General features: G+C 46.3%; 1 long non-coding RNA gene across 1 annotated transcript; it reads left to right on the plus strand.

Annotated features, from left to right (window-relative positions):
• The first annotated feature begins 2,066 nt into the window (after positions 1-2,066).
• Positions 2,067-9,224, plus strand: LOC137677119 (uncharacterized). The gene is made up of 4 exons (XR_011050219.1): positions 2,067-2,189; positions 6,657-6,842; positions 7,375-7,520; positions 8,789-9,224. It is a non-coding gene; the product is annotated as an uncharacterized lncRNA (long non-coding RNA).
• The last annotated feature ends 1,217 nt before the right edge of the window (positions 9,225-10,441 follow it).

Below are 10,441 nucleotides of genomic sequence, written 5' to 3' on the forward strand. Positions count from 1 at the left end.
GACTTCTCTGGAGGGACTCCCCCACTTGGCGGATCCGTGCGGGGACAGACAAGGACCACTGGTAAGAAAAGGCATTCTTTCTGTTTTTGTTTTGGTTTGGTTTTGGTTTTGGGACCGGTCGTTTGGAGCTACTCATAAGTCGCAGTGCGTAAGAACCCCGCCGGGTGGCATACATTTGCATGTACGATTTGTGTTAATCATCCAGTTAGTGCAGTCGTCTGTTTGTGCATTTGTTTGGTTTACATATGCGTAGGTGATACGTATATGTCTGGTATACGCGTATTTGAAAGTCTTTGAATAACCTATGTCAACATTTGTCATCTGGGGAGTAGTAGCTATTGTTGTTACTGTGTCTATAGTAATTGTTAATTGTTGTCTGTGTGTGTGTGTGTATAAGTGTTCAGGCCTCAGTCCCTGTCATTGTGCTTTATAAATTTTTGAATGGGAAACCAACAGGGTGGAGTTTTGAAAAAGAGCCCTTTGGGCTGCATTTTGGCTCGCTGGAAAGATATTGGGGGACCACCTGGAGGAAGTGCGAGTCGTAAAACTTTGATAAAATATTGCAGTCAGTGGTGGCCTTTATACAAGTTAGATGACGGAGAAAAATGGCCTGTTAACGGAACTTTGGATTACAATACTTTGTTACAACTTATGTTATTTTTAAGAAGGGAAGGAAAACGGGATGAAGTGGTTTATGCAGATATGTTCTTTACTCTGTGGAATCACCCAGAGTGGCAAAAGGAAGGTGGAATTAATTTAGCACCCCAGGACCCTATGGTCCTGGCGATAGAAAAGGAGAAAAATAAGCAAAATGGGAAGTTAAAAGGATGTTGCTCGGCTTGTAGCATTGGACAAGTGTGTTTAAAGGTTGGTGCACAGAATGAGAGATTAGAGGAGGTGATAGAGAAGGAGATGCTGGTACTGTTGGGGGTGGGGAGCCAGAGGCAGGAGAAAGGAAAAAAAGTGATATTGGGTTCTCTCCCATTAACGGAGGGACCTGTCAGAATTAAAGTACCTTTCACTCTAGCAGATTTAGATGGTTGGCGAATTACTGCAGGGAATTATTGGGATGATCCTGAAAAGGTTGCTAAAGGATTTGAACTAATCGTGAAAACCCAGGATCCTGACTGGGAGGATGTGGATGCAATGTTGGATGCGGTGTTTAGCGAATCAGAAAAGCAGATGGTTGGGAAAGTGGCCAGAACCCAGGTACAGGCTCTGATTCTAGCTGGAACTCTGCCGGGAACAGTGGATCTCTGTTTTTGGGACAATTGGCAGATGATACTAGGAGAAAGCTACAGAAAGTGCAAGGAATGGATGTGAGAGATTTAGAGAGGTTGCTGGAGACTGCATGGCAGGCGTATCGGAATGGGGAGACTCGGAAGGGGAGAGTGACGGGCAGAGTGGTTGCCGGTGCCGCAGTGGCTGCTCTGCGCACCACAGGGGGCCAGAGACCCTCTCGGAACTTACCGGGAAATAACACTAACGCTGTGAGAAGAGGTGCAAATGCCCCACCAAGGGGAAATCAACCCCTCCCGAAAGATCAGTGTGTGTATTGTAAGCAGATGGAGTGTTGGAAAAAGGATTGTCTGAAACTGAAATCGGTAATGGTTTCTTGTAGAGGGGTTTTTGGAGCAGAATGGTCATGTAATGAGCCAGAAGTATGAGAGTATGGAGTGAAGGCCTAGCTGCGTGAGAAGATTCATGTAGCTAGTGTCAACAAGCCGACCTTCGAGAGATGAGGAAAAACAGCAGCTGAGCAAACAAGAATTGAGGGAGTAGCCGGTGGGAGCCGAACACGGAGGAGAAGAAACAAGAACTGATGGAGCCAATTAAGGAAGGACCAGTGGCAGAGCAGTGACCAATCAACACATCAAAGAAGAGTATGTTTAGTAATATTAACGAATAGCAATGCACATGCTTACAGCCAGGGAAAGTACAAAATGTATAAAAGGGACAGCTTATGCTTAATAAATGTCTTCACTTTGATTCACATTGGATTTTGTGGAGGCGTGTTCCTTCTCCTCAGATGGTGACCCTGATGAGACGCTGATCGACGGCAAGTTCGGGGAATAGCCCAGAAGGAGGTACACCGGCTGGAGTACGGCTCAGCAGGTCTGAAGACCGGGGCGAGACGGAGGACGACTCGCAAGAAAAGAAAAGAACGTTGCAACGGGACACTTAGTGAGGTGAGCAGCCGGGGGAAAAAGGAGATGGGCCAAAATATTTCTAAAGAAGAAAGTGCGATAGTAAGGCTTCTCCTACATATCCTCTCTAAGAGAGGAGTGAAACATGATGAGCATTTGCTCCGGAGACTGTTAGTTTGGTGTCGAGAGCATGGGTTCCCTTCGGACCCCCAGAGCGCTTTTAAGGTGGACACTTGGGAAGATATTGGAAAGGGTTTATGGGAAGCGATAAGCAGTGGGGAAAAGGAGGCAATAGAACTGGCAACTGCATGGAGGGCTGTTCTTACCGCTCTTCAAGAAATGAAAGCAGAGAGGGCTGTTGCAGCAGGGGCTTTTACGGCTCTGCGTCCAACAGAGGTTAACCCTGGGGCGAGAGGTCTTCGTGTTTTTGGTCAGCCGCCAATACCGGTTTTTTCAAACCCCTCCGCACCACCAGAAGAGCAGGAGAAAATTGAAATACCCCCTAAACCAACAGGGGAGCCCCCTAAACCGGAGGAAATGGAGGTTGATGAGCATCAGCCCGAGCCCACCCCCCCACCCTTCAAGCCTCCGCGAGCCGCCAATCTCGCAAATCGCGCCGAATACGAATATCCCCCTCTGCCCCCGTCGTCTCCCCCATCGCCTGCCGGCGGTCCAGGGAAATTTAAGGATCCGGTGGCTTGGGCGGAAAAATTGTTAGCAAAATTACAAGACCTGGAAAGACAGACGACCTTAACTGAGCGACAGCATAAGGAGGAGCAGAGGAGAGAAGAAAGGGAACGCCTACGCGGGGGGGCCAGGGGGGCCGGGGGGGTGCTGAGGCGGCTGGGACTAGCCGCATGAGAAATATGGATGGGAATGTTGGTATGCACTCTGTCATGGGGGACGGGGGAGGAGACGATCCGCGATTACGGTGGCGAGGAGTTATACGGAATGCGCTAGTGGAGGGGGAGATTCTGCCCACAGCTTTCCCAGTTATTTTGGGAAATCGGAGAGAACCACCGCACTGGGTAGGATTACAGTGGGAGATTGTTAAGGAGGCACGGAAAGCGGTACAACAAAATGGGTTGCATGCACCTTATACCCAAGCATTTATAAATAGTATCTTTATGTCTATGCTTTTAACACCTTTTGATTTTAAGCAATTGATGGCGATGATTTTAACCCCAATGCAGGAACTCTTGTGGCAGACGAGGTGGCATGACGCAGCACAGGCTGCAGCGGTGGAAAACCTGGGGAGGGGAGATAATGATCCTCTTTTAGGGATAACATTTGACCAACTGGTGGGAGAAGGGCAGTTTAGTGATCCACAACGACAGGCACGACTTAGACCAGAAGCCTTGGCACTTACTGCCACCTTAGCCCGAGAGGCTTTTAAAACCCTCCCAGAAGATGGGAAAGTAATTCCTGCCTATACAAAAATAAGGCAAGGTCCATCTGAGCCTTATATGACATTTTTAGAAAGATTGCGTGAAGCATTGGAAAGGGCATCGCTGACCGATGTAGCTCGAGAGGCGTTGCTAATGTCGTTGGCAGTCGACAATGCTAATCCTACTTGTAAGCGCATTTTACAGACATTACCCAAAAATTCTAGCCTGGCAGAAATGATGGATGCGTGTGAGCGCGTAGGAACAACGGAAGAAACAGCAGGATACATGGCGTCAGCCTTTGCGGCTGCGGTGAAACCTCTAGTACAATCAGGGAGAGGCGATCAGGGACCAAAATGTTACAACTGTGGCAAACCGGGACACCTTAAGGCTCAATGCCGAGTAAAAAGTCACGAGTTTGCAGGGACCTGCAATCGCTGCCGGAAATACGGTCACCGTGCAGATGAATGCCGATCTAGATTCACTAAGCAGGGAACTCGGCTGGGAAACGGGGTGGCGAGCGCGAGGAGACCCAGCGCGATGACACAAAACAGGTCTTCCACCCGGGCTGCCTGGATGGCGTCGCCGCCGCCACAAGAGGGAGTGCTGGGGTCGACATTGCCACAGCAGTAGAGGTGACTCTGATAGACCCGCAAATACAATGTATACCCACCGATATGAAAGGCCCACTGGGTCACGGGTTGAGTGCCTTACTTATCGGGCGATCCTCTACGACCCGAAAAGGTCTTTTCGTTTTACCCGGTATAATCGATGCCGATTTTACAGGGGTCATATCTATTATGGTATGGACCCCCCTGCCACCAATTCATATACCCAAAGGAGAAAAAATTGGACAACTGGTCCCCTTTAAATCAGCTGTGCCCACAGCTGGGAATCAGATAAGAGGGGCTGGGGGTTTTGGATCAACAGGCCAGGCTGACATTTATCTGGCAATGGATATCAGCAAGGCAAAACCAACAGAACGGGTAACACTAAAAGAACCTGGTGGGAAAACTTGCGTGGTAATTATGCTGATTGATACTGGAGCAGACGTTACAATAATCAGTCAAGCAGCGTGGCCTCATTCGTGGCCATTGGAGATCCCCCCTATGCCCATTTTGGGGGTCGGGGGAATACAGACCACTAAAATCAGTACAAATGTGATTTGTTGCAAATTGCAGGATGGGAGTACCTGTACAGTAAGACCATATGTGATGCCTGTCCCCATTTGTTTACTGGGGAGAGATGCATTAAGTCAATTAGGGGCACGCTTGGTAACTAACAGTGAGGGTTTTTAGAGGCGGCCATTGATGAAGGGCGACCAATCCTAAAACTAACCTGGAAAACAGAAACCCCAGTTTGGGTTGATCAATGGCCGCTGTCTGCAGAAAAAATCGCCCACCTTGAAAGCTTGGTACAGGAGCAACTGGAAAAAGGTCATATTGAGCCCACAACAAGCCCATGGAACACCCCAATATTTACTATTCCGAAAAAATGTGGCAAATGGCGTTTGTTACATGACCTTCGAAAAATCAATGAGGTCATGGATGATATGGGAACCCTACAACCAGGGCTCCCATCCCCCAATATGATCCCTAAAGATTGGGACATTTTAATCATTGACTTAAAAGATTGTTTCTTCACCATCCCTTTGCACCCTGATGACTATCAGAAATTTGCTTTTTCGGTGCCATCAGTGAACAAAGCTGCACCTATGAAACGCTATCATTGGGTTGTGTTACCACAGGGAATGAAAAATTCACCGACAATGTGTCAAATGTATGTGGCCTGGGCACTTGCTCCTGTGCGAAGGAATTTTCCAAATTTGATTATATACCATTATATGGATGTCATTCTAATAGCAGGGAAACAACTGGATAAAAAACAATTGATTAATACACTGCAGACTGAACTAGCAAAAGGTGGATTGCAAATAGCTCCAGAAAAGGTACAACAGGAGGAAAATTGGAAGTACCTTGGGTGGGAAATTACCAAAACAACTGTTAGACCCCAAAAACTAGAAATTCGTGTGAATATCAGTACTTTAAATGATGTACAAAAACTGTTGGGAGACCTCAATTGGGTGCGAACCCTGTGTGGTCTCACCAATGCTGAATTGGCACCTTTGATGCAATTGCTAAAGGGAGGAGGCGGTGCAGATGCCCCCCGCACATTGACACAGGAAGCTGAGCAGGCATTGAAACACCTGAGTACCAAAATAGCTATGGCATACACTCACCGCTGGGACCCAGATTACAGTATTGGAGTATTGGTTATCAATCACGATCGCCACCCCCTGGCATTAATTATGCAGTGGGTGACTGACAAGGATCCTCTACATGTGCTGGAATGGATCTTTTTGCCTATGCAACAAAAACGTACCATCACTACGAAAGTAGAGGCCATAGCACAACTTGTAATGAAAGGAAGGCAGAGGGTTGTAGAGATAGCAGGCGTCGAACCTGCTTTTTTGGTTATTCCACTGGTTGCAGAGTATCTACAATGGGCATTACAAAATTCCATACCATTACAAGTTGCGTTATTGGATTATAGGGGCGAGTTGAAGGTACATCTACCCCCTCACAAATACTTCTCCGTGCTGCAATTGGGTCAATGGGAAGAATTACCAAAAAGGTCAGAACGTCCGGTCAGTGGTGTCACCGTTTTTACAGATGCTGGAGGCAAAGCTCAAAAAGCAGCACTAACATGGTTAGACAATGGGAAGTGGCATGATGTAATTTTATCTGACATTCAAGGGTCTACACAACAATTAGAATTGCGAGCTGTGGTGGAGGTCTTCCGGCGATGGAACACAGCACCTGTTAATGTGGTATGTGACTCTTTATATGTCGTAGGGATTGTCCAGAGGATGGAGCGTGCTCTGCTCAAAGAGATAGCTAATGAACAACTATACCAACTTTTTCATGAATTATGGCTTTTGCTGACAGAGCGACTGCATTCATATTTCATCACACATATCCGTAGTCACACAGGACTCCTGGAAGGCTTAGCTGAAGGCAATGCTCGGGCAGACAAACTTGTCGCACCTGCCTGGGCTGTGCCTTCAATTGATCGCTTCGCTCAAGCACAACGATCCCATGCCTTTTTCCATCAATCTGCTAAGGTACTGCGGCGTCAGTTTGGGCTACGCAGTGCAGATGCACGTGGGATAGTCCAGTCCTGTCCAGACTGTCAACATCTTGGGGGTGGTTTAGCACCTGGTGTCAACCCCCGCGGTACTGGACCGTTGGAGATATGGCAAATGGATGTAACACACATCCCCGAATTTGGACGGCTGAAATATGTCCACGTGAGTGTTGACTGTTTCTCCCTTGCTGCCTGGGCTACAGCACAAACAGGCGAATCCAGCAAACACGTTCAACGACACATGCGTTCTGCTATTGCAGCCCTGGGCATTCCACAGACGATTAAAACGGACAATGGCCCAGGCTATGTGGCACGTGCCACACAGGACTTTTTCCAACTGTGGGGTGTAACACATATAACAGGTGTCCCACATTCACCAACGGGACAAGCTATTGTGGAGTGCATGAATCAAACTCTGAAACACCTTTTACAAAAACAAAAAGGGGGAGAGCCAGGGCTATCTCCTCCTGACAGGTTGTGTAAAGCGCTTTATGTGCTAAACTTTTTACGCTTGCCACAGGACTACTCTGTACCTCCAGCAGTAAAACATGGTGCAGGGTTAAAGGGAGGTATGGAGGCTTTTCAGAAAGAACAGGAACAAGCCAAAGTGATGGTAAAAAATGGGGTGACTGGTGTGTGGGAAGGTCCAATGAAATTAATAATGTTGGGTCGAGGGTATGCATGTGTCGTTACAGATACAGGAGCCAAATGGGTACCAGCTAAGTGGGTGAAGCCGTGGCTACAAAAACAACCTGAACTACAGGAGCCAACTCAGGATCTGCCTCGGAACACTGACCTCTCGAGAGATCCAGTGCCCTGACTGCGGGAAGTGTGAAAAAAGGTTTGTGTGGGAGGTATAGAAAAGGGAGCAAAAGGCGCAGTCATGATGAAGCAAGGGGTTGTTTTTTCTGTGTTAAGCCTGCTTTGGATCCTGGACCTGACAAAAGGTCATCAACCGATAGTCCTTCCACCTACACCATGGAAGGGGAGTCACAACGTTTGGGTGACTCTGATGCGGAGCTTGAACCAGACGCAGTTTTGTGCCTCCTTAGCTCAGCCTGAACAACCCTTTCATACATTTCTAGTGGGGGTCCCCTTAAACAGATCTGAAAGTAAGGAGATAGTGGCAGGGTTGAATGTGCTGAAACAGAGCCTCTGTGAGAATGCAATGAAATGTGGCGAACATTGGGATTTATGGGACGATAGCTTGCCTGTCAGTCCCTTAGAGCCCCAAGAACTTGACATCCTAGGAACTTTAGAGGCAGAATCCTGTGTGTTTTTCAATTACACAGAGGGATCAAACATTTATCAGAACGACATAAAGAGATTACAAAATGTCACACCCAGTAATCCATTGTGGCAAAATGAATCTATCTGGTGTGCAAACGTAGGGCGTAGTCGAACAGAGCCAGCACCGGATTTGGCCATGCCTAGAAAATTACCAGAAGGTTTATTCCTAATTTGTGGAGATAGGGCTTGGCCAGGGCTGCCCAGTAAAAAACTGGGAGGTCCGTGTACCGTAGGTAAATTAAGCTTACTAATGCCTACACGAAAGGTCATATTAAACCACACTAACCTACACAAGATTAAAAGAAGTGTCACTACCTTAGGGAAAGAATGTAAAGATGAGGTAGAACTATGGTCTAGGACCAAAGTAGTTCTTTCTTCTATTTTTGCACCGGGTGTGGCTGCTGCACAAGGACTAACACAATTGCGAAATTTAGCTTGCTGGGTTGCAAAAAGAGCTGATCAAACTTCTAGAATTTTAGGAACATTAGCCAATGATGTAGATAGTATCCGACATGCTACCTTACAAAATAGAGCTGCTATAGATTTTTTATTATTAGTGCACGGTCACGGATGTCAGGAGTTTGATGGGATGTGTTGCATGGATCTGAACGATCATTCCAGGTCAATTCATAAGCAGATCAAAGAGCTCATGGATGCCACACAGAAAATACGGGAACAGCATGGGTTCCTGGATGACTGGTTGGGTAATTTGGGAATTGGAGGGTGGCTGGTCGGATTGATTAAAATGCTATTGATGGGATTGTTTGTGATTTGTATTATCATCCTTGTATTACCGTGTTTATTCTCCTGCTTGCAAAGGGCCCTGCAGCGGACAATAAACACGGCCTTTCTGGCTCAAGAAAAGAAAGGGGGAATTGTAGAGGGGTTTTTGGAGCAGAATGGTCATGTAATGAGCCAGAAGTATGAGAGTATGGAGTGAAGGCCTAGCTGCGTGAGAAGATTCATGTAGCTAGTGTCAACAAGCCGACCTTCGAGAGATGAGGAAAAACAGCAGCTGAGCAAACAAGAATTGAGGGAGTAGCCGGTGGGAGCCGAACACGGAGGAGAAGAAACAAGAACTGATGGAGCCAATTAAGGAAGGACCAGTGGCAGAGCAGTGACCAATCAACACATCAAAGAAGAGTATGTTTAGTAATATTAACGAATAGCAATGCACATGCTTACAGCCAGGGAAAGTACAAAATGTATAAAAGGGACAGCTTATGCTTAATAAATGTCTTCACTTTGATTCACATTGGATTTTGTGGAGGCGTGTTCCTTCTCCTCAGTTTCTGATATAGGAGCTGACTGACTGGAACCAGGGGAATCTTCCCTAGCAGAACCCTTGGTAAAAATGCAGCTAGGGAAAGGAGAGAAAACTGTAGAATTTCTAATATATATGTTACCGGGAGATAGCAACCAAGAAAACTCTCTAAACCAAATGACAGTTTAGAAAGCCGACATTGGTTTATTGCAGCGCTGGGTGCATGGGGGATCTCTCCTCCTAGCATGCACACCTAGGAACAAAAGCACACTCATTATATACATTATAGAAAAATGAATATTCATACAACTCCAAGAAAAGCCCACCTATTCCAAGAAACTTATGCATATGCTAATACATTATGTAAGTCTCTTTGCGCATGCGTACTAAATTGGGAAAGGGGTCTTGGGTGGTCTCTGGGGGTCTCTAGTGGTCGTAATCCCCCCATAGTTATGCTGTCCACTGTATAACCCCGCTTCTGCACAAGCGTGGTCGAGGCCTTTCTGTTGACACATGCAGGTGGCTCCAAGGAAAAGATACTGTTCTGATTCTTACAGGATTTATCTCTACTCCTGGCGCCAGAGCTGTGAATCAAGTCATTTAAGACACTACAAAGATGTTGTTCACAGTCTTGCTTATCTCTGGCCCTTCTTTGTAATTAGTGAGGAATTTAACAGAGACCTTGGATTCTCTAAGACTAAGCGCAAGCAAGAATCAGTGACGACTATAACTCTAAGTGTTATCAGTCCCATAAGGAGACCCTATCTACAAAACATGTAGTTAGCTTCAGAACGTACTGTTATTTTAGCTGAAAGGGAAATTGCTGAAAGAAAAGTTGATTCTGTGTAAAGGTTACACAGAGTAGGCCTTTTAGGGCCTACTTTGAGGCTTACTTTTACTAAACCGTCTGGTATCAGATACAGGTACCACGTTTTCAGTATTGAATCAGACCTTATTGCCAATAAGCAAACAAAGTGTTAACATTGTAGGAGCAACTGGGCAGGTCGAGAAAGCTTTCTTTTTGAAACCACTAGAAATCAAAATTTGGAAAAGCGTAGGAATTCATAAATTTCTCTACCTGCCTGATGCTCCTAGACCACTTTTAGCAAGAGACTTATTAGAACAATTGAATGCTGAGATAAAATTTAAAGATGGAGAAATTGAGTTTAAAATACCAGGAGAGAATCACATTGAAATTTTAAGTTTGA

This window comes from Nyctibius grandis (assembly GCF_013368605.1).
Source record: "Nyctibius grandis isolate bNycGra1 chromosome W unlocalized genomic scaffold, bNycGra1.pri SUPER_W_unloc_1, whole genome shotgun sequence".
NCBI classification, from domain to species: Eukaryota; Metazoa; Chordata; class Aves; order Nyctibiiformes; family Nyctibiidae; genus Nyctibius; species Nyctibius grandis.